The 23,807-nt window shown below is 36.3% G+C and overlaps 1 protein-coding gene across 2 annotated transcripts in view; it reads right to left on the reverse strand.

Moving 5' to 3' along the window:
• The window catches only part of LOC309658989 (uncharacterized protein), a 703,210-nt gene that overhangs the window by 655,324 nt on the left and 24,079 nt on the right, over nt 1-23,807 (reverse strand). The gene's annotated exons all lie outside the window — the stretch shown is intronic.

Consider the following 23,807-nt stretch of genomic DNA (forward strand, 5'->3'; position numbering starts at 1 on the left):
CCAATATGAAACTTCACCAGATTCTATCTGGCCTTATGCCATACTTCTTAATTAATACTCTTAGGTTCCACAACATGGTTCAAAAACAATGGTAAATCATTCCGTTACAGACAGTGATTTCTGAATTAATTTCTAAGCACCAGCAGCAATTCTACTATTACGAGCTGCATTTAGATCATAAATTATTCTGTGGGCCCTGCTGCCGATGCCAAACAAATATGATGTTGCTAATGTGTGTGAAGACGGCAATGTGGCAAAATAACATTTAGAGCACAAAGAGCAAAATTATTACCTCCTCTTGGTCAGGACCCTCTTGTAGCTAAAATGATGAAAAACTAGCCAAAGAGTCCCTGAAACACATTTGTTGAAAATCTGCTTCATCTTCAGCAAACACCTGAGAAGAAACTAGTCAGCAGCTTGACAGATTCAAGACAGAGAGAAGCAACATCTTTCCCTGGCACTATTTTAAATTGCTACATGGGAGGGTGAATCAGTGAAACCGGGGTCAGTGGAAAAGAAAAAAAAAAGGAATAACTGCTTGTTAGAAAAGAAGAGGAGGGCAATAGAGAATGCTGAAGGAAATGTTATACTTCCAAAATATATATTAACAACAAACCTGTAATAACTTCATGTACTTAAGGAAATAACTTCAATTAGGAAAAAATTGCATCTAAGAAATAAAATATGTGCCTAGAAATCAAAATAAAGCATGATTTTTAAAAGTGCTGTTAAGCCTCAGGAGTACGTTCAAGACTTAGCTTAATCCACAACTCAAGATACTACAAGAGTTTTAATAGGGTCACAGGAAACAGGAAAATATTTTCTGACTATCAGCTTGATGTAAAATAGCCATACCTAAAGTAGATATTGTGACAGCAACTCTGCAGTACAGAGGTCAGCAAACACTTTTTGTAAAGGGCCAGATAGCAAATATTTTAAGACTTGTGGGCCATAAAGTCTATCACAACCACTTAATTCTGCCACTGGTAGTGCAAAAGCAGCCATAGACAATATGTGAACAAATGGACGTGGCTGTATTCCAATTAAATTTATTTATAAAAAACAAGGAGCCTATTAGAATTGTGGCCAATATCCACAACACTGACCAAATGCTGGTAAGGATGTGGAACAACAGGAACTCTCATTCATTGCTGATGGGAATGTAAAATGATAAAGCCATTATGGAAGACAGTTTGGCAGGTTCTTACAAAACTAACCATATTCTTACCATACACTCCAGCAATCATGCTCCTTGCTATTTACCCAAAGGAGTTGAAAACTTATGTCTACACAGAAACTTGCACATAGATGTTTACAGCAGATTTATTCATAATTGTCAGAATTTGGAAGCAATAAGATGTTCCTCAGTAGTGAATGGATAAATAAACTGTGGTACATCCCAACAATGGAATAGTATCCAGTGCTAAAAAGAGTTAGGCTGTCAAACCATGAAAAGACACGGAAGCATCTTAAATGCATACTACTAAGTAAAAGAAACCAATTTCAAAAAGCTACATACTGTATGATTCCAACTATATCACATTCTGGAAAAGGCAAAACTATGGAGACAGTAAAATGATCAGTGGTTGCCAGGGGTTATGGGATGGAGGGATGAACAGGAAGAGCACAAAAGATTTTTAGGCCATTGTATGACACTACAATGGTGGCTGTATGTCATTACGCATTTGACAAAACCTGCGGAATGTACAACACCAAGAATGAACCCTAATGTAAACTACGGGCTCTGGCTGATGATATGTCAGTGTAGGCTAATCGACTGTAACAAATATAGGTCTCCGGTGGGGGATGCTGATAAAGGAAGAGACATGAGTGTGTGGGGGCAGGTATATGGGAAGTCTCTGTACCTTATGTTCAATGTTGTTATGGACCCAAAACTGCTCTAAAAAATAAAGTCTATTACAAAACAAAAACAGGCAGTCCACAAGGTCTGAGAGAATTGAAGGAGTTCCCATCTATCAAGTGTTTAGTAAAGTCTCTCACACACAGAAGATATTTAATAAATTTAAGCTATTATTTTTATATTTATGCTGTTCCATAAACCTTCTCTGAGCAAAGGAAGCATCTACTCTTTTACCTGCACTAAAGAAAAATGAAAAAAAAATACTGAACACAAGAAGAGAAATATATTAAAAAACTCAAAAGATTATCCTGTCACACAGAGTTGACCCAATATGGCACTGACTGGGATAGTAACTAGAATGTGATCTCCTTAAGATACTTGCTTTGACTCGTAACATAAGGTCAAAAACACACCAAAGCAATTCATCAAAACTCTCACATGTGCCTATGGACTGAGAGAGGGCAATATGGAGACAGTACATAGAAACTTGATAATAAAGAAGTAATACCAGCCACAACATCTTTAGGGAGCAGGCTGAGTATCAACACAAATTTCCAGGTCACCACCCGGAGAACACAGCTGGATACAACAAAGCAAAGGCAAGTGAATATAACTCTATCACCCACTCCAGCTAATAAAGAGCCAATACAGCTGGGCACTGAATCCCACCCAAAGAGGCTGTGGGTAATGAGTCCTTCTTGAAACAAATGTCTATTCCAATACAAAATTAGCAGGTATTTAATCCTGACTTTTCCTATTTGATCAAATGAGAAGCAAATCCTTATTTCCTAAGCTAGGAAATCAAGTATATGGGGTTTCATATTAAAATTCTTGTCTTCTGCATTTTGAAGAAACTCATCATGTGGATTTTGAAAATATTGACACTCGGGTCACCTTATGCACACTCAGTGTTGGCAGGTCTGGGCACAAATGGATAGTACATATTATGTCTCTTAAACAAACACTATCTTGACTTTTTAAAATTTGTTTAAGTTACTATTAATTACATGACTTGAATTACAACTAACATACCAATAAAATACTTACTTTGTATCCCAAGATGTCTTTAAGTGTATAGTTCATATCCAAAAAGTGGCCCTTTATAAACTTAAGAGCAAGTAGAAATTATGAAAATAAAATTCATGTTCAGCTTATTACCAAGATATAACCAAATATATTTTAGCACCCTAAATAACTTAAGATTGTTTTAGTTAATCATCTTTTAAATACCCAAATTAAACCTTTCTACCTATTCATTCATGTGTTTTATTAACAAAGCATTTTGGGGGTACTTACTGGGTAACAATGGTGAAAATATTTGCTCTCTCCCTTCCCAGCATCACTCAAATTTTCAGTATTTGGAACACTAAATTTTCAACTATAAGTTGTCTTACATCAGATGCCTGAACCAATTTTGTACCATAAACTCATAAGCCCAAAGTTTATCATCAAATCAGCCTACAGATGGCTGTTCATAGTAGCACCTACACTCTTTTCTTATTACCTCAATATCTACAGTAATTGGTTTCTTGAATCCCAAATATAATAATTGGTTCTTTATCTTTGGCTCAGACACCTAAAGGGTCTTGATTCCCTTCCAGGAATCTTTTTCTCCTATCCTGTCCACCTCACTATCTAAGATTTCTGTTTTTTCTGGAACTCAGCTTCATGCCTGCCACTAAGATCTTTTTCACCTGTTCAGGACTGCAGAGGTTTCTCTTCTCCTGGCCCTACCATATTTGACATATTCTGCTCCCCTCTAAGCCGCAGTTCTAACAAGCTGCAAGATACAAGTCAGACGTTAGCGTAAGTCACAGCTATGCAAATTTCCACAGCCAGGATAACAAGGCTTGTATTAATTAGGGGTTTGTTTTAAACTTACATTGTCAGGAATAAATGTTGAAGTAAATATTGAAAGAATGAAAATACCTTCGACTTTTCTCAAATTTGCGAGTTAAGATATAAACTTTCACATAAACCAGCCCAAATTATAGTCAATTCTCAATGACCCTGAATGCATATGATCTTTAATTCATCTAAGGAAACTGTCAAAAACGCTGATGACACCTACAGTATCCATATTATTTTATTTGTTGATATTTCCTTCTGTTAATAGCCATCACTTACTCCACTCAGTTTCAAGTGATATGCACTGATCCATTTATGTTCCCAGCGTGATATTCAAAATGTTCTAAAATAACACATGCACTAACAAATTAGAACAAAGGTTGCACATAACTTTGAGATACAACAGAAATTTCCTTCCTTCTCACACATAATCTGAGTGTTCTAAGGACATCCTTCTACACTATGATACAGAAAGCACCTTCCTTTTAGTGGAGCTAAAGCTCCACTAAAGGAGCTTTAGGAGCTAAATCTCCTTCCTTTCTCTTGATCACCTGTATCCATCTAGGAGATCAAGAAAGAAAGCAAAAACATGAGAAAGGAATGCCTGCTCTTAACCACCTTGCTCTGGAGGTGATACACATTACTTGCACACACATTTCATTAGCAAGAATAAGTTATATATCCCACCAAAATTCGAGAAGCCTAAGAGGTATAGCCTAAAAGTATACTCGGTGAGTACAAACCACTGTCTCATCACATATAAAATATATTAGAAGGTAAAAGAAAAAAGCAATGGGCATTTGGAGTGCTGGGAGATGGGTCACAAATTTAAACAACTTACTCCAGAGTAGGCTTCGCTGAAGAGGTAACAACTGAGCAAAGGCTTGCAGGGAAATACGGGTAGATCCATACATATATCTGGGAGAACAGCATTTCAGGAAGAGTGAACAGTCAGTGCAAAGGGCATGATGTGTATGGTGCCTGGTAAGCTCAAGAAAAAGTAAGAAGGCTATTGTGGTTAGAGCAGAGTATTGCAGGGGAGGTCTGAGAGCTAAAAGGGGCCAGTACTTTTTATAAGCTATTACAGACTGAATGTTTGTGTCCCCTCAAAATTCATATGTTAAAGCCATAACCCCCAATCTGATGATACTTGGAGGTGGGGCCTTTGGGAGGTGACTAGGTTTAGATGAGGTCATGAAGGTAGAGCCCCCATGACAGAACTAGTGCCCTTATAAGAGGAAAAGACACCGGAGCTGCTTCTCTCTGCCATGAGAGGATACAGCAAAAAGGTAGCTGTCTGCAACTAGGAAGAGGGCCCTCATCAAGAAGTGAATCTGCCAGCACCTTAATCTTAGACTTCTGGGCCTTCAGAACTGTGAGAAATAAATCTGTTGTTTAAAGACATTGGTATTTTGTTATAGTAGCCGAACTAATACACATTACGTTGTAAGGCCTTTTGCTTTGACTCTGAAAAGAACAGAAGGCCCTTGGTAGGTTTTGAGTTGAAGGGTGATATGATCTGGGTTACATGTTAACAAGACCATTCAGACTCTTATTTGAGAACACACTGAAGTGGGGCAGATACATAATATTAGAGGCAGTTAGGAAACTATTACATACAACAATCCCAATGAGGGATGTTGGTAGGTTGGACCCAGTTAGTAGCAAAGGAGATTGTGAGCTGTGGCAAAATTCTGGATTTATTTTTAAGGTAGAGTCAATACATGTGCTGACAGATTGGCTATATTCCATGAGTGAATGAAAAGAGTCAAAAATGACTCAAAGGTTTTGGGGCTGAGCAATTAGAAAGTGGGAGTTGTCAATAATTGATATGAGGGAGACTGTGAGTGAAGCAAATCTGGGGGAGGACAAGAGTAGGAATCCTTTTTTAGACATGCTAATTTTGAAATATCTATTCGACATCTGAATGGAGCTGTCAAGTAGTCAGCTGGATATATGATTCTGGAATCAGGGACCGATCTGGGCCAAAGATATAAATCTGTCAACACATGGATGAGATTTAAGCCATGAGGCAGATGACATCACCAACTTAACAAGGAGAGAAAGAGAACAGGTCCAAGGTCTGAGCCCTGAGCCAAAGTAACACTAAAAGGTCAAGATAAACAAGACACAGCAAACAGGAGATAGAAAAGACATAGTAGTATTGTAGAAAGTAATCCAGGAGAGTGTGGTATATTGGGAGCTAAGTGAAGAAAGACTTTTCAGGAAAAAAAGGAATTATCAACAACTGTGTAAAATGCTGCTAATAGGTCAAGTTAGATGAGTACTGAGAATTAAATTTAGTAGCCTGAGAGTCTTTGTTGACTTTGGTGAGAGCAATTTTGGTGGGATGTAAAGTGTCAAAAGCCTGAGAGAAGTGAGTGTAAGAGAGATATGAAGAGAGGAATCAGGGACTGGAGGTGCAGGTAACTCTTAAGGACTTTTTCTGCAAAGAGAAAGAAACGAGGTTGGAGAGGAGTTTTGTTAAGAGAGAGATTTCTGTTTTAAGATGAACTAATACCACGTTGTTTCCAATACATATCAATGGTAAGATGCTTGAAATTCAAATATAATAACAGACATAGTCCACTTTTCACATTTCTTTAGATGCTAGTGAAAGTGTCACAATTTTCAGTTCTATTTTTGGTCAAAATATAATTATTTTGGTTTCTCCTCAATGATTAACATAGAAATATGCTTATTTGGCCCTGCTCACAATTTATTACTTTTTAAACATATTCTATCAACTAACACCTTCTCCCAATTCAACTTAAAGTTAGCATAATTACCATGTTGGGAAAAATGTGGATGGTGTATACTTATTCTTCTTTCCCTTCCTGCCAAAATATGATACACACTAGTGCCTTTCTCTTTTTAGTCTGAGTCATCAAATTGTTTCTCTCCTCTAGTCTCTTTGCTTAAAAGCAAGAAAAGATGTACCTTCCAAAATCAGAAGAAATATACACAATGTATGTCTACAGGAGATGAATCTAAATCTAAAATCTCAGATCCCCCTTCACACATGATATCACTCTCACCATCAGCATCTCTACCTGCAGACTTAACGCAACAGAGGACCAGTTGCTTTTTTAGGAGCAAGGTGCTCCTCAAAAAAGTCTGGCTGTTCCACAGTCTTCCACCCTTAACAAAAGTCCATGTGGCAATACCGCAGTGTACCACTGACAAGTTTCCACTGAACAGCATACGGCTGAAGCGTTTAAGAACTGATATTAGAAGGACCAGGGGAAGCAACCTAAGTGTCCATCATCGGATGAATGGATAAAGAAGATGTGGCACATATCTACAATGGAATATTACTCAGCCATAAAAAGAAATGAAATGGAGGTATTTGTAGTGAGGTGGATGGAGTTAGAGTCTGTCATACAGAGTGAAGTAAGTCAGAAAGAGAAAAACAAATACAGTATGCTAACACATATATATGGAATCTAAGGGAAAAAAAAAGGTCATGAAGAACCTAGTGGCAAGACGGGAATAAAGACACAGACCTACTAGAGAATGGACTTGAGGATATGGGGAGGGGGAGGGGTGAGATGTGACAGGGTGAGAGAGTGGCATGGACATACATACACTACCAAATGTAAAATAGATAGCTAGTGGGAAGCAGCCGCATAGCACAGGGAGATCAGCTCGGTGCTTTGTGACCACCTAGAGGGGTGGGATAGGGAGGGTGGGAGGGAGGGAGATGCAAGAGGGAAGAGATATGGGAACATATGTATATGTATAACTGATTCACTTTGTTATAAAGCAGAAACTAACACACCATTGTAAAGCAATTATACTCCAATAAAGATGTTTAAAAAAAAAAAAAAAAAAAGAAGGACCAGGGGAAAAGGCTAAAGTCCATTAATATTACCTGTTTCCCCACAGTAAGCAAAGTTTAACTTTCTGAGTCATCTTTCAGATCTAATTGAGCAAAAATATTTAGAGACTGGAAGTATACAAAGTAAATTTTTAAAAATCCCTTTAAATAAACATTAAACACATAAAATAACTGTTCTAGTAAGAAAAAGCAGTGAGGTGCTACTCAATACTATTTTTTATTATTTCAGTAAGTGGTTACAAGTAAAATCAATTGAAACAAAACAAGAGGTAATTCAGTGCTTTCAACTGATCAAACATTTAATTAGAGCCTATAATGTGCCAGGCTCTGTGCTAGGAATAGGAGGATGAAAAAAGACATTTTTCTTGCCTTTGAAGAGCTCACATTCCACAGGAAAGAGAAGAATTTAAACAATGAAAATATAATGTGGAAAGTGCTCTAATAAAATATTAGAGATAGGTACAGAAAGAAATAGAAGCACAGAGTAATTAATTCCACTATTTTCAGTGGGGAAAATTAGAGAGGAGTTAGTATTTGAAGGATGAAACTGTCATTCTAGAGTTTGGAAAGGGTTGGGGGAGGCCAGAAAGACAGGTCAAACAATTTAAAGCTGGGGTATCTTAGTCTACTCAAGACCTCTATAACAAAAATACCATAGACTGAGTGACTCAACAACAAATATTTACTTCTCACACTTCTGGAGGCTGAGAAGTCCAAGATCAAGGTGCCAACAGATTTTGTGTCTGGTGAGAGCATGCTCCCTGGTTCATAGATGACCATCTAAATTGTTGTGTCCTCAAATGGCAGGAGGGTCCAGGGAGCTCTCTGAGCTCTCTTTTATAAGGGCACCAATCCCATTCATGAGGGTGCAGGCTTCATGACCTAATCACATCTCAAAGGTCTCATCTCCAAATACTATCATATTGGGTGTTAGGATTTAACATACAAATTTTGGGTAGACACTTTCAATCACACAGGGGTAACAGCAAGAACAAAGGCAGGTAAATATAACATTGTTTCCAAAATGGAAACATAAAGTCATTAAAATTCTGGTAGGCCTGCTTCTCATAAACAAGGCAGTCAGAGCAAAAGATGGACTTTTCTTTCCAGAGAGTGTCTCTGAAGAAAGTACCTGAAGGGGGTTCCATTACTAAACATGACAGAAGGCAGACATGGAAGAAGAAAAGGAAAACTACCACCTTATAAGGAGACTGCTTAAAAAAGGAAATTTATCATCCTTGATTCCTCTCTTTTCCTCACTACAACCTTCCCTAGCATTATTTCAATTATCAGCAAGTCCTGCAGTTGCATTTTCAAAATATACCTTATTTATACTACTTCTCACCATCTCCAATAGCCCATTAATTCAAGCCACCATGATCTTTCTCCTGGATTACTACAATAGTTAACCTGTCTCCCTGCCTCTTTTCTTGCTCCTTGAGTCTTATGTCCCAAAAATCCAGAGTGACTATTTTAAATCATGAATCAGATTATATTGTTCTCTTACTTAAAATTCTCCATCAGAATACTATTGCAATCGGAATAAAATTCAAAGTGTCGGATTATTATCTATAAGGCCATATATGATTAGGCTCCTACATACCCTCCACCTTTATTTATTTATTTATTTATTTATTTATTTATTTAGCCTGGAATTCTCTTTCCCATGACGTTTACATAGCCAACTCTCTCACCATTCAGTTTTTAGCTCAAATGCCACCCATGGAGGCCTTTTCTGATCACACTATCTGAAGTGGTTCCTTCTTTCCACTCTCTATTCATTACCCTATTATGTTTTCTGCATAGCACTTAGCACTGTTTTCAATCATCTTATTTATCTTGTTTACTTGTGTACTGTCTGTTCTCTCCCTCAATTCTAATAAACTCCAAATACTCAATAAATTTTTCTGTTTTGTTTAATACTGTTTCCTAGCACCTAGCATTGTGTCTGGAACTGAATGACTACTTAATAAATAATAGTTAAGTGTATGAGAAAGTTTAGGTGGAGAGATGTATTCAGAGAACTTTTGGAAGTTTTCTCAGTGATACACTATGTAAAATTTCTCCGTATCTCCTTCAGAAACTTATTATAAAACCTATATTCTTCAAAACTTGCAGAGACAAATGGAAGTCTTGATATCTAATACCATGCAGACTTGGGCTTCAAGGCAAGTGAAAACAGGTCCCACTATAAATGGGATAGAAGTACAAGCCTATCTGAAGACACACCACCCCCAAATAGTTAATTCCTGTGCAATGAAAACGTTTATATACTCATTTGTCTTTATGAGGTAATATATGTTTACATGTAATAGTCAAAGGCAGTAAGAGCTACATGGAAACTATAAGTCAAGGAGGGTTCTGATGAGGACCTTCCAAGAAAAACTAAAAAATAGGAGAAATTAAATTTTATTTTGAAAAAGTTATGATAAATAATAGAACTGGAAATGTGGAGGTTTCGGAGGTAAAACTGGCTCTATGATGTGTCCAGCACATTCCACGGGAAAGAGAACTACATTTAAGGGACATGAACAGTTACCAGAGAGATGTCCTCCACTGTACAAGATATTCCTATGGCTTTATCAGGGGCTGAATAAAGTCTCTCCTTCCCCATGTTCTCATTCCTTGTTTCCCACACGACCTTCTAAGTACAATACAGTTTCCTTGGTACCTTGATGCTAGGAAAACAGCTGAGCCAGAACAAGCATTCCAGTCACCAGAAAGGGTTGGATTGTCTGAAGTCCTTGTTGAGACTGAATCACAGCCCAGTTTCTCCCTCTGCCCAGTCAGCTTCCTTCACAGTTCTTCCCCAGGTGTTGATCCCAATATACTTTACTTCTCATATGTTAATCTCTAGCTCACAGTTTTCATCCCTGGAAACCCAACCTCCAACCTATCTTTAAGCACAGTAAAATCCAGGTGTTCAAATGATGCCAGCAATCTGTCTCTATCTCTCAGCTCTGCATTAAAATCCTTTTTAACAAGTTACTCCTCTGTGGTATAAAGAGAATTTTATGTCATTTCACCAAAATTTTTTTCCAAAATCAGTTCTATAAGGATAAACTTATCTAATGACAATTGTGTAAAAAAATTGTAAGAAGTAAAGTAAGCTATTTGTCATCTACGGAGTTGGTACAAGAAAGCTGAAAATGCCTAAAAAGTAGAGAGAATGTGACCTAAATAATCATCCAAAAGAAATGAAAAGTTACTCTGGTTTCTCACAATAAACTATTAGATATATGAACTTAGAAAAAATTTGCTAAGAGATTTGACTTAGAAAAATAAAATTATTCAAAGCAATTATAGCAAAATTAGGATGAACAGAGGCAATTACTATTATTACTGTAATATACTATATGATTACTATGTCATATTTGTCATAAATGAGACAAAAATAGAAAAATTTGAAGAATCAGAATAGAAATTGGATATCAAAAAAACCAAACAACCTAATCAAAAAATGGGCAGAAGGTCTAGACATTTCTCCAAAGAAGACATATACAGATGGCCAAAAGGCACATGAAAAGATGCTCAACATTGCTAATTATTAGAAAAATGCAAATCAAAACTACAGTGAGGTATCACCTCACACCGGTCAGAATGGCCATCATCAAACAGTCTACAAATAATAAATGCTGGAGAGGGTGTGGAGAAAAAGGAACCCTCCTACACTGTTGGTGGGAATGTAAATTGGTATAGCCACTATGGAGAACAGTATGGAGGTTCCTTAAAAAACTAAAAATACAGCTACCCTGCAATCCCACTCCTTGGCATATATCTGAAGAAAACCATAATTTGAACCAATGTTCATAACAGCACCACTTACAATAGCCAAGACATGGAGGCAACCTAAATGTCCATTGACAGGTGAATGGATAAAGGAGATGTGATACACACACACACACACACACACACACACACACTGAAATATTACTCAGCCATAAAAAAGAATGAAATAATGCCATTTACAGCAACATGGATGGACCTAGAGATTATCATACTAAGTGAACTAAGCCAGACAAAGACAAATATATGATATCGCTTACACATGGAATCTAAAAAAAAATATATGATACTAATGAACTTATTTACAAAACAGAAATGGACTCACAGACATAGTAAACAAACTTATGGTTACCAAAGGGGAAGGCGGGTAGGGATAAACTAGGAGTTTGTGATTAAAATATACACACTACTATATATAAAATGGATAACTGACAAGGACCTACTGTATAGCACAGGGAACTATATTCAATATCTTGTAATAACCTATAATGGAAGAGAATGTAAAAAAAGAATATATATATATGTATAACTGAATCACTGTGCTGTACAGCTGAAACTAACGCAACATTGTGAAATCAACTATATTTCAATAAATTTTTTTAAAAAATAGAAATTGGCTAAAAATCCTAAAAATGATACAATTAAAGTATAAAATTAACTAGAAAGCAAGAGGAAAATCACACCAAATATTATTTTACTATCATTTTTTAGAAATAAGCTAAGGTTTAAATGCCACATGGAAAATTGGCAGAAAAATCTTAACAGTGCTAAAATGTTGATACAAAAAGTAACATTAAAAACATGTTAAAAAAAAAAAAATGTTAAGTAAACAGAAATTGAAAAAATTCACATGAAATGCTATTGGGTTTTGATGATAAAATATTGTTTTCTAAATATGAATATATATATATATTTTACAAAAAACGAATCACCCTATGATCCTCAGAATTCACCAACTATAACATTTAAAATGTTCATATAAAGAAAAATAAAAACGAAGAATCTTCAAAAGCTTTTAAAAGCATTCCCAAGTATAAATCGTAGTAATCTTTGTAAGTAGTTAAAAGATATAAGATTTTGATAAATTGGTAGATTTGTCATACAGTGAATTTTCATTTGGGAAATTTAATTTCAGAAAATTAGTTTTTGTAGAATTGATTTTCATTGAGTTAACCTGCCTCTAGCAAGAAAGCCACTCGCAGCCACAGCTTTATATTCTACCAAGCCGATCAACCCCAGCTAAAATGCATACTTTGTTCCAAGAGTTCCAACTGAAGTCCTAGCATTAATACTGACCAAGTCAGCTTGGGTTATGAGCTCATCCCTGAACCAGTGACTGTAGCCAGGGATATGAAATATACCAATCATTCAAGCTCGATGCTTGTGACACCTTCTGAAGCTGGAAGAGCAATCAGGCCCTTCTGAATCACATGGACTGCAAGTAGGAGAGGGAAAACTCTTGAAAGAAAAACCTGAGTCTATTATCAGGAAAGAGGGATAGAGATATGTGTTACACAGCTTCAAATAAACTTTTTTTCTTATTTAGCAGCATTTCTCTAACCATTGCTAATGGAACCAAGTTTCATCATGGCTTTCCTATCATGCTTTAACTTTTTCGATCCACTTGAACTCAGAATGCAAATGAAAATTTTTTTCAAACAAAAATTTGTTTGTTCCCCAGTAACATGCTGTAAAGAAGAAATGTTACCCTTTTCTCTATTTTATGATTTCTTTAACCATTCTGCTTTTTTGCTTGGGTTCCAAATTTCTACTGTACACTTCTGATTGACAAGAAGGAAAAATGTTCCCAAGTAGATACAATTTGATACCTGTTTGATGTATATGATAGATGTAAGTTATTACATGCTTCCATTGAAAATAGACTCTTTCTGATAAACGGAAGTTTTTTTGCTATATGCCAGAATTTTTAATTATTTTAATTTTTTAACATATGAACTATTATTACTTTTTACCATGTTTAATCTCCAAGTCAATTAACTCTACCCTGGATAACTGAGAGTTGGCATATTTGTAATAAAGCAAAATAAAATTACAAGTGTCTAAACTGAATCTTCATATGATACTTAAAATGTTCTTACATCCTTTCCTTTAATAATCATTCAATAAAAATACACTGTGAGCCAAGCACTGCTGTTCCCAGCACTGGGAACATAGCTTAAACAAATGGCTTACCGTCATTTAGAAGACGAAACAGAGAGCAAATAAATAAATACATTATATCAGGCATTGGTAATGATTATGAAGAAAACAAAGCAGGGCAAAGAAACAGAGTGAAAGGGGGCTACTTTTGGTATGATGGTCAGAGTTTGGGGGCACTCAGTAAATAATACGCTCAAGTTCTACTTCACTTGAGAAAAAAGATAAGGAAAAGGCAAATAAGAAACCAAATGTCACCCTTTTCTTGTTGATAACACTGAATTTGGAAAATGTGTCTGATATCTGTGGGAAAGAGGACTACCTAATATCAAAATCTACAGTTAGGTAGACCTGCCAGGCCAGTTATAGTCAGTGTTGGGAAACTGCAGGATCCCCCACAGCGTCAGACCCCTCTCACGGCAGCATAGCACAGAGCACAGGGAACTCATACTTCCTGCAGGCAGCCAGAGGACAAGGTATATGCTCCCAATTTGCCTTTTCAATCACCCAAGTAAAGTCACATCTCCTTTAGCTCAGAGTGAATGAGAGGATAGAGACAGGACAGGTATGTTATTAAAGCCCCTCTACGTGGAAGGAAACAGAAGGATAGGAATAAGAAAGATCTTCCTGAACATTTGTTTTTCTCCAGTCACATTCTGCTGCTCAGGTGCAGTTGCAAAGTAGGTAGGCAGAGAGTTGGTTGGGTTTAACCAGGGACAGAGCCTGATGAATACTACAGAGAGCAGGGGTGGGGAAGGAGGATGGGAGGAGAAGTGTTGAGAGTGTCTGGAAGGGATTAATAGTAAAAAAAAAAAAAAAAAAAAAAAGGATCATAGAATATAAATTGGATAAGGAGAAAACTGAGTCCATTGAGACAGTTATAGGCAATGAATAAGTAGTACAGTAAATGGATTAGATCCAAATGTAATCAAATAATGTTTGAGACAGGGAATCAGTAAGTGACTTAGAAATATAAGATAGTTGACTTAGTAGAGAACAATGGCCCATTAAAGATGTCCACATCCTAATCCCCTGAACCTGTGAATATGTTATCTCATATGGCAAAAGGGACTTTGTAGATGTGATTAAGTTAAAGATCTTAAAGTGGGGATCACAAGGGCCCTTATAAGGGGAAGGCAGAAGAATCAGAGACAGAGAAAGGAGACGTGATGATAGAAACAGACGGTCAAAGTCAGAAAGAGATATGAAGATGCTATGTTTCTGGCTCTGAAGAGGAAGGAAGGAAAGTAGGTGGCCTCTAGAAGCTGAAAGAGATGAGAAAACATATTCTCCCCTAGAGCCTCCATAAGGAATACTGTTCTGCTGATACCTTGGTTTTAGCCTGTAAGACCCACTTTAGACCTCTTATCTCCAGAACTATAAGATAAAATAAATGTGTTGTTTAAACCACTAAGATCATTATGGCAGCAAAAGAAAACTGATACAGCTGTTCAAAGAGTGGAACGCATGAAGTCATTGGTAATGACAAAGACTAGAATAGGACATGGATTATAGTGTGGTCAGGGAAAGTGAGGTCAAGGAGCTCAGAGGTGTTGCGTGTGATCACCCACATGGATGCTGAAGTCACCAAGAACGAAGAAGATGATCTGGATGCTCATATCCTCAATGAATGAGGGGGGAGGTTTGTACATTACCAAGAAGGGATGTATTTCAGAGGGTCTCGTACTTTGGAGGAAAGAAGGAGATAGAGCAGTCTAGAAGGGACAATGAAACAGAATGAGGACACCTATCTCATCCCCAAGCTCCATTACATGTGGAATATGAGATATAAAAATAGCCACCAGTAGAGAGAACTAGAAGAGAATCAATATCCTCATAGATGACCAGGATTCAGTTAAAGAAAAAGAGTGAAGTGAAGGTAATGATGAGGAGAGAGTTGAAGATACCAAGGATTTTATATTTTGATTATAAACTGTAAGGGCACAATGAAAGAGTGTAGAATATGGGGTGGGAGCAAATGATGTGGTCAAATTAGGCGATTTTTCAGGCTATGGAGCACAAGCCTGATGATAACCTATGAACTGAGATTCTGGGGCTTCTGAAGGTGACTTTGATAAACAGGAGTGTAAAGCATAATGTAACTTGTCCTGATGCTTTTTTCCAGAAGGGTAAGCAGTTCTAAATATAGCATTTTAGGGAGATTACTGTCTTGGGTAGTTGAAGTGATGAGGTGCATCGAAGAGTAATTGTCTTACCAGCAAGGAACCTGAGCTCCCTGGGCTTCCTTCTCTTAAGCCTGTCTGGGGGGATTGACTCATCAGCAACACACAGAACTAGGAGGCTATGCCAAAATCCATAAGTCCATGGAGCCCTCAGGCCTCCTTTGCAAATTCCAGAAAGTGGACCATAGCTATGGGAGGGGCAGTGGAACTGTAGACCTCTCACCAATCTGCTGTGGAGCTAGGTGGGGTCATGGTGAGGAGAGAGGCAAGCAAGAGAAGAAATTAGCATTATCACAGAAGGGTTTTCTTAGGTCCACAGTCCTATTATTTCCATGAATTCAGGTATCTAAGTAGTAAATATTATTCTTTTTAGAAACATAATCTCATATTCAGAGAAGAAATAATTTATAAGAAAAACTGAAAAGGTTAAAGGAATTAGAACAGTGAGACTGAAAAAGATTTAAAAAACTGTAAATGAGAAACAGCACAGATTGAAATGGCTTTCACAAACACAGAATGAGAACTACTTTTTACAACCTATGAGCGTTTGGGCAATCTTAAAATCTCAAACCTCTAGTAGAAAAATCCCAATACATTAGAGAAAAAACACATTCATCAAATTTGTTCTAAAAGTGAATTCTGTTTTTTGCAACCATTTTCCCCAGACAGGAGGATGGTATAAATTTTTAGGTTTTGCACAAATTTTAGTTAATATTGAAAGAAATGTAGTTAGTACTTTTTTCCATGTGGTACAAACAACTACACAGAAATTGTTCTCTCTTTAGGACAGCAGTCCTTAGCATAGCTTCAGAGTGCCCATAAACCAGTGAAATTTTATTTATGTGACAGGGTAGATGGCAGTGAATATAAGGTGAGAGTCCTTAGTTTTCTTCAAATCCTCAAAATGGTTTCATCTTTTAAAAAAAGAAAAAAACACCAACTCTCTAGGAGTTTATAATAAAAACAAATTAATTCTGATATTAATAGTATAAATTATAAAACACTGTGTTAAAATATTAGACTTTCATTCTCAGATTAGTATAGGGAAGGATGTGAGATCAGTGGTTGCCAGAGGGTAAGGGAAGAGAGGGATAAATCAGCATAGTAGAGAGGATTTTTAGGGCAGTGAAACTATTCTGTATGATACACTAATGGTGGATACATGTCTTTGTACATTGGTAAAAACCAATGAAAGTACAAAACAAAGAGTGAACCCTAATATGAACTATGGATTTTAGTTAACAATAATGTATCAATTATGGCTCATCGATTATAACAAGTATAGCACAAGAAAGCAGGATGTCAATAATAGGGGAAACTGTTGGGGCCAGCAAACTGTATGGGAACTCTCTGTAATTTCCACTCAATTTTTTTATAAACCTAAAAGTGCTTTAAAAAATAAACCCATCAATTAAAAAAAAAAAAAAGATGCTGCTGACCACTGTGAATTAAATGGAGTAGAGCTAGAGTGGAAGTAGGGATCCAGTTAGGAGAATTCTGCAATCATCAAGTCAAGAGACAGTGGCAGATTGGACTAGGGTAGATATGAATTAAAAGGTCAGAATCAATATATATTTAAAAATTGGTATGAGAATTGGTGATGATTTGAATATGTGTAAAAAGGGAGGGGGATTTGCCAATAAATGACTTATAAATTTTGGGCTGTGTAATGGAAAATAGGCAAAATTCCAAAGTACAAATTTTGAGGGATGGATACTTTTTGAAGCTAACAGGATGGGTCCAAAGCAGGAAGAGATTTATTAAACATAGCTAGAAGGTTCAACAGTTCATTGCATAAAGAAGGTAATGGAGTCATATTTTACATCTTAGAATCATTTTGATATTCCCATCCTGTCTTAGTCAACTCAGGTTACTATAACAAAATACCATAAATTGGGTGGCTTAAATAACAGACATTTATTTCTTAAAGTTCTGGAGGCTGAGAAGTCAAAAATCAAGTTTCTGACAAATTTGATTCCTGGTGAGAGCTCTCTTTCTGGCTTGTAGAAGGCTGCCTTCTCACTGAGTTCTCACATGGCAAAGACAGAGAAAGAGCTCTGGTCTCTCTTCCTCTTATAGGACACTAATGCCATCATGAGGACCCCACCCTCATGACCTCATCTAAACATAATTACTTCCCAAAGGCCCCACCTCCAAATACAGTCATATTCAGAGCTAGGGCATCAACACATGAATTTTGAGGGGACACAAACATTTAATCTATAACACACCTCTAGCGCTAAGCCAGAATTGTATTATTTTATAACATAAAATTAACTTAAGTGTACATGTAAGATTTGTACATTTGTACGTTTATAAGATTATACATGCAAAACAATATTTGGGATTTAAAAGCAATCGGTTATTTTAAATAATTTAAATATTTAAGATTTTGAAATAAAACTTCCTTTCTCAAGGGAAGTCCAATATCAATAGATGTTGTTTACAGTATTTTTAAGTTCACCCTGTCCCTTCCTCCACCAAAAAAGATAATTTCCAAAGCAAGGATTCATGCATCTAAAACAAGTTTTATTCTCCAATTCTCATCAATGTAGTCTGAAAACCTTCAGCAAGAATGCCCAGAAGTCTAAATTATTATGTATCACATTAGGGGAGAATAAAGTAACCAAGATCCAAGTAATTTTGGACTTTATAGTCTGTAGTCAACATCTTAAATTTCATCTGGAATTGGACCAGATCACAGAACACTGATGCAATATCCAATGGAAACATTATCACAGCTTGATTATGTAGTAATATGACGCATTTCTCATGCTACTTTCATTAAAATAGCATCACATCCACAAAACTTTTGAATAGACCATCTCTGGAGAGAACAGTCCAAAATTATCATCTTATTAAAATATAACTTCTGCTTTGGTTACTTCTTCTTGTTTTCTTTAAAGTTCTAAACTATGGTGTGTGGCCAGGGGAACATAGACTATCCCTGAGATCAAACAGAACTGGCCCTTAATGTTACACACAGGGCCAGGAGTATATTTTCTATGCTTCTTCTTCAAAATAGAAACTCTTCACCCACTACTTGTCCATCCTGACACCAGGGCATCAGCTTCCAAGTTAGGGTTGAGATAAACACTTCAGATTTTAGGCCTATGCAGCCTCATTCACTTTGTCAGCTTTTTTTTTTTATTAATCTTCTCCTGTCTGTCACAGAGTCTCAGAGAGTTCTGCACCCGAATGTCATGACTTGTCATGACCTAAGCTTGTGTTCATGGACAGGAGCTTGTGAGAAAATGAGCTGGGAGAAACAGATGTAACCAGAGGAAAGTCAAAATGAAAGCTATGAATTTTTTTAAAAAAAAGTGGAAGAAGTAGAGAATATTCAGGAGTTTCCCTCAACCTCTCGTTTTCCCAAAATTACACACACTGCCTGACAGCTATTCTTGATCTCCTTTCATTCAACATTCACAGGATCAAGATGATTTCAGAACACAGAGCAAAGTTAAGGCTGTGAGAGGTCACTCATCTTCTCCATAAGAAAAGAAATGTGCACTCCCCTCATTCTCAGAGTAACCCACTGTAAATGATGAATTTTATGTCAAACTGGAATTTTCTTCATCCTTTCTTGTACAAATGTACGAATGTTTCTACACACTAAGATGCATCATCAAGGTAGCATATAGATTTTCCTTCCCTTGAGACCTTTAAAGAAGATAAATATTAAACTGTCTTTGAAGGATGGCATAGAGTCCTTACCTAACGTTGAGGAATGAATTAAAAAACCTTTGCTGTCCCTAGTGCATTATGAGTGAGGAATAAAAACAAAACAAAAAAACATTAGCTATACTAATAATATATTGATAAAACAATTCCTTTTAAACACTCTTTATTTCCAATGTGGTAATTTCTCTTTTTTAAACATAACTCTCTGCCACCCTGACATTAAATGTCAAAGTAGCACCAATTCTGTCCAGTTGAGCTACAAAATTAATTGACTACTATGAAGAATAGCAATTTAGCATAATGAAGCACAGAAGACCCAATATCAACAATAAATTAGAAGACATAACTGCCTTTCATAACTGAGTTATACCCAAGCCTGTAGTGTCCAGAAATTACTGCAAGGTGATTAGAATGTTTATTAAAAGTACTAGGATATCTGATGTCTTCTGAGTAAACAAAGAATCTAAGGGAAAGATACGTTCTCTTTAGAATTCCAGGTACTAAGAACCGATAGGTCTTAAAATAGCAACAAGATAACCAACGCCTGGTACATAGTAACTGGATGTTGAATAAATGCACTACAGCTAAAATCTTGTTTCCTCTACACTTTTGGTCTTTTTGAAATGACTAGTTACTGCCCCTTACAGTATGCTCAGACCTCTCTCTCCTTCAGGTATGAAATCTGGATTAACATATCTTTGTTTTCTTTTTTATTCATGGTATAATTGCCTGTGTCTATAATCCTCCTGGCTTATTTTATTTATACAGTTGAGGTTTATTTATCTTTTGTTAATTCTTTTTTTTTTTTTTTAATTAATTAATTTATTTATTTTTGGCTGTGTTGGGTCTTCGTTTCTGTGCGACGGCTTTCTCTAGTTGCGGCAAGCGGGGGCCACTCTTCATCGCGGTGCGCGGGCCTCTCACTATCGTGGCCTCTCTTGTTGCCGAGCACAGGCTCCAGACGCGCAGGCTCAGTAGTTGTGGCTCACAGGCTTAGTTGCTCCGCGGCATGTGGGATCTTCCCAGACCAGGGCTCGAACCCGCGTCCCCTGCATTGGCAGGCGGATTCTCAACCACTGCGCCACCAGGGAAGCCCTGTTAATTCTTGAGATTGGTATAAATCTTAATAGATCTTCCCAATCACTGTTGAAATGCAGTTTTTAGAGTTCAGCAAGAGTATTAATTTTCTTCTTTTAAATTACCACCTTCCCCATCTCAACTAGAAACTAGAAGGCTGGAGTATGAGCTGGATTATGCCCAGAATCTCAATGATAATTTCTAAACATTCATACATAAATCTATGATATTCAGTGATTGTTACTTTATCACCCCAAGAATTCTTTATAACAATTTGCCTGTAATAAAAATTTTCAGAGGTATAAACAGAAATATTGCTTCTATTAGATATGTAGGGCTATAATCTAGATACCTACTTAGATGAGCAAATTCCAAGAACCTGTTTCCTAAATACACAGCAATGTAAAGAACCATATTACTAGACTTTCCCTTAATTCAGCTCTTGTGGAAGATGGTCACTGAAAAGACAGGAAAAGGGCAAATTTTAGGGGCTTCCTGTGGCTCTAAGCTTCTTATGCTGAAAAAATGAGGAATTCTGTGAGCTTTGGGGCATCTGTTAGTAAATGACATCCTACAACAAAAAATATTTCCACTGACTCAACATCTCCTCTGAGATTTCATTTCAAAAGTTGATTTTATTTTGAAAAGCTAACATGAAATCACCAAAGAGATTACTTCTAAAGCAGTTCTTTCAGATATAGCCTTAAAACTAAATGTCCAAATCATTTATTTTTATTTCTTCTCACTTACAATTAATAGGGAATACAGTTCTCAATTTCTTCTAAGGCTGTCACAAAATAAAAGACTATTTTGAAAAAATTTTGATCTCATCTAAATGTCCAACTAAGACCATGCAAGGAAACTTTATGAAAACAACTGCTCTGTAAGAGGCACCTTCCTTGTTCCTCTGTCAATTAATCTATTAATATTTAAAGTTACTTTTAGGTAAGTTGTTTTGTTTCATTGAGTTTATTTCTTAAAATGTGCAAAGGACCAGGGACTTCCCTGGTGGTCCAGTGGTAAAGAATCCACCTTCGAATGCAGGGGACGCAGGTTCGATCCCTGGTCGGGGAACTAAGATCCCACATGCTGCAGGGCAACTAAACCCACACGCCACTACTGAGCTCACGCGCCTCAACTAAAGGGCCCACGTGCTGCAAACTACAGAGCCCACATGCTCTGGGGTCTGCACGCCACAACCAGAGAAGAGAAAACTCACACGCCACAACTAGAGAGAAGCCCCAATACCGCAACAAAAAGATCCCACATGGCTCAACAAAGATCCCGCATGCCACAACTAAGACCCGACGCAGCCATAAAAATAAATAAATAAGTAAATAAATAAATACATAATATTAAAAGAAAAAAGTATGCAAAAGACCAAATGATTCATTAGAGTCTGCCTACAGATGTTTCCTGAAATTACATCATCTAAAACAAAATAATTCTAAGACCCAAATTAATAAACAGAAACTTTGTGTTTTGTATTTAGAAGACATTTAATGGCATTTTTGTCTTTCTTTCTCAAATTTTTCCAAAGCCTCTTATTCTACCAATTAATTTCCTCTCTCCAATCAGAAGTCCATCTTTACAGATAAAGTATAAAACTTAGGATCTAGATTTGTCTAAAATGGTAATTTATGACTTAAAAAACCCTAGATTCAGTTTAAACAGCAGCAACTGTAATTACATCCCACTTTTAACACTGCTTTACTGATTTGATCCTATTTAAGTTTTTCAAGAACCAACATAGTGACAACTTGTTCATTCAGAAGAAATCAAGAAAAGATTATATTCAAATGAACATAAACTCATGTCATGTTCATTGAAATGCTCTCGAAGCTTTGGATGTTTTCTGAAACGTTACATATTTTGTGGTCACAAAGATACACTTCTCTCAGTGGCTTCTCATTCTAGGAACTGGGTTTGTTCATTTCTACAATGCCTTTGCACCCTCTTATGGTCATTTGGGGATTTACTTTATTGGGAGCAATTTATTCAAGGCTATTCAATGGTTTCTTTATCTTGTAAATTTGAATTTTTATTAGAATAATGACATTTACACACTTTCCACCTTTAAATCTGTAATTTCGTAATCCCAAATATTAATTGAAGCTCACATTTCTTCACACTGTTGAGAAAACAGAAGTATATAGAGTTGAGGTTACTAGGATAATAATTAGAAACACTCCATACTTTCCAATTATGTCTGACATAGTAGCAAGCTAATAAGAATTTAAGATTCTGCCTCCTAGGCACAAAACAATTCAATAGTAATGCCATCATTAGGTATCACAGTTCTTATTTTCTGATACTGACATGATGAACTCAACTTAGAATCTGTTTGGGCCTGTTTATATAAAGCATGGATATGACTTCTAACTTAGTACAATATCCTAAAAGTAACAGCATAAATGTGGCTGTCCTTCATTAAGGAGTTGCAATAGCAAGATAAACACACGTAACACACACATACACACACACATAAACACACAACACACACGCACACACATACACTTTATAACTCAATTGGCTCGTGTTGTCTTGGAAACATTAAATTCCTTTAACCTAGAGATCTTTAAAAAATACCTAAGGATCAAATGTTACCATTCTATTATATTTAATTTAATAACCATAATAAAAACAAAGACTGCTTGTTCCTTTCCTGACTTAAAATCTCCTTCCTTCTGTTAGTTATAGTTTCATGTTTAGAAAACATTTAGGAAAAATGTGTAAAGCTTTAATGGCAAGCTTTATTTCTGAATTCATGCTGCTGCCAATGATAAAGATACCTGCTTTATGGTTAAAAAAAAGAAACAACTGTTCAAACTGTACATATGGCAGAGGAACTACTCTTTAAAGTGTTTATGAGAAGAACTGTTGCATTACCATATATTTTTTTCTTTCCAGGGTGACAGCTACACATTTTAAGATACTTTCAACTTGAATTATAACTTGAGTACTATAGGTTTTAAATTCCTAACTTATAATATATTCATATTTTTGGCAGAAAAATACATCAGAACCTATACATGTATCTATAAATCAATAATTTTGGTTTCAAAATACAACTACTGTCATTAAGGGCACAGAAGATTACTAACCCAAAGTGCAAGAAATCCCATAACTGAATAACAGTTGAGGGGACAGAAAATACAATTTCACTAAGCTAAAGTCAGATATCATATAGGATGATGCTCCAAATATTTAAAGCTTCTATCAATTCCCAAATTACAAATGAAGTTTAAAAATAAAATTTTGGGTGGTCCATCTGAAAAATGCACTTATCTTTCACAGTAAATAATAGCACTTACAAAGATCACCAGTGCCTGCAAGATATCAATCTGTAGGTTTCCTATGTAATTCAATC

This window comes from Balaenoptera physalus (assembly GCF_965194825.1).
Source record: "Balaenoptera physalus genome assembly, chromosome: 3".
Classification (NCBI taxonomy): Eukaryota; Metazoa; Chordata; class Mammalia; order Artiodactyla; family Balaenopteridae; genus Balaenoptera; species Balaenoptera physalus.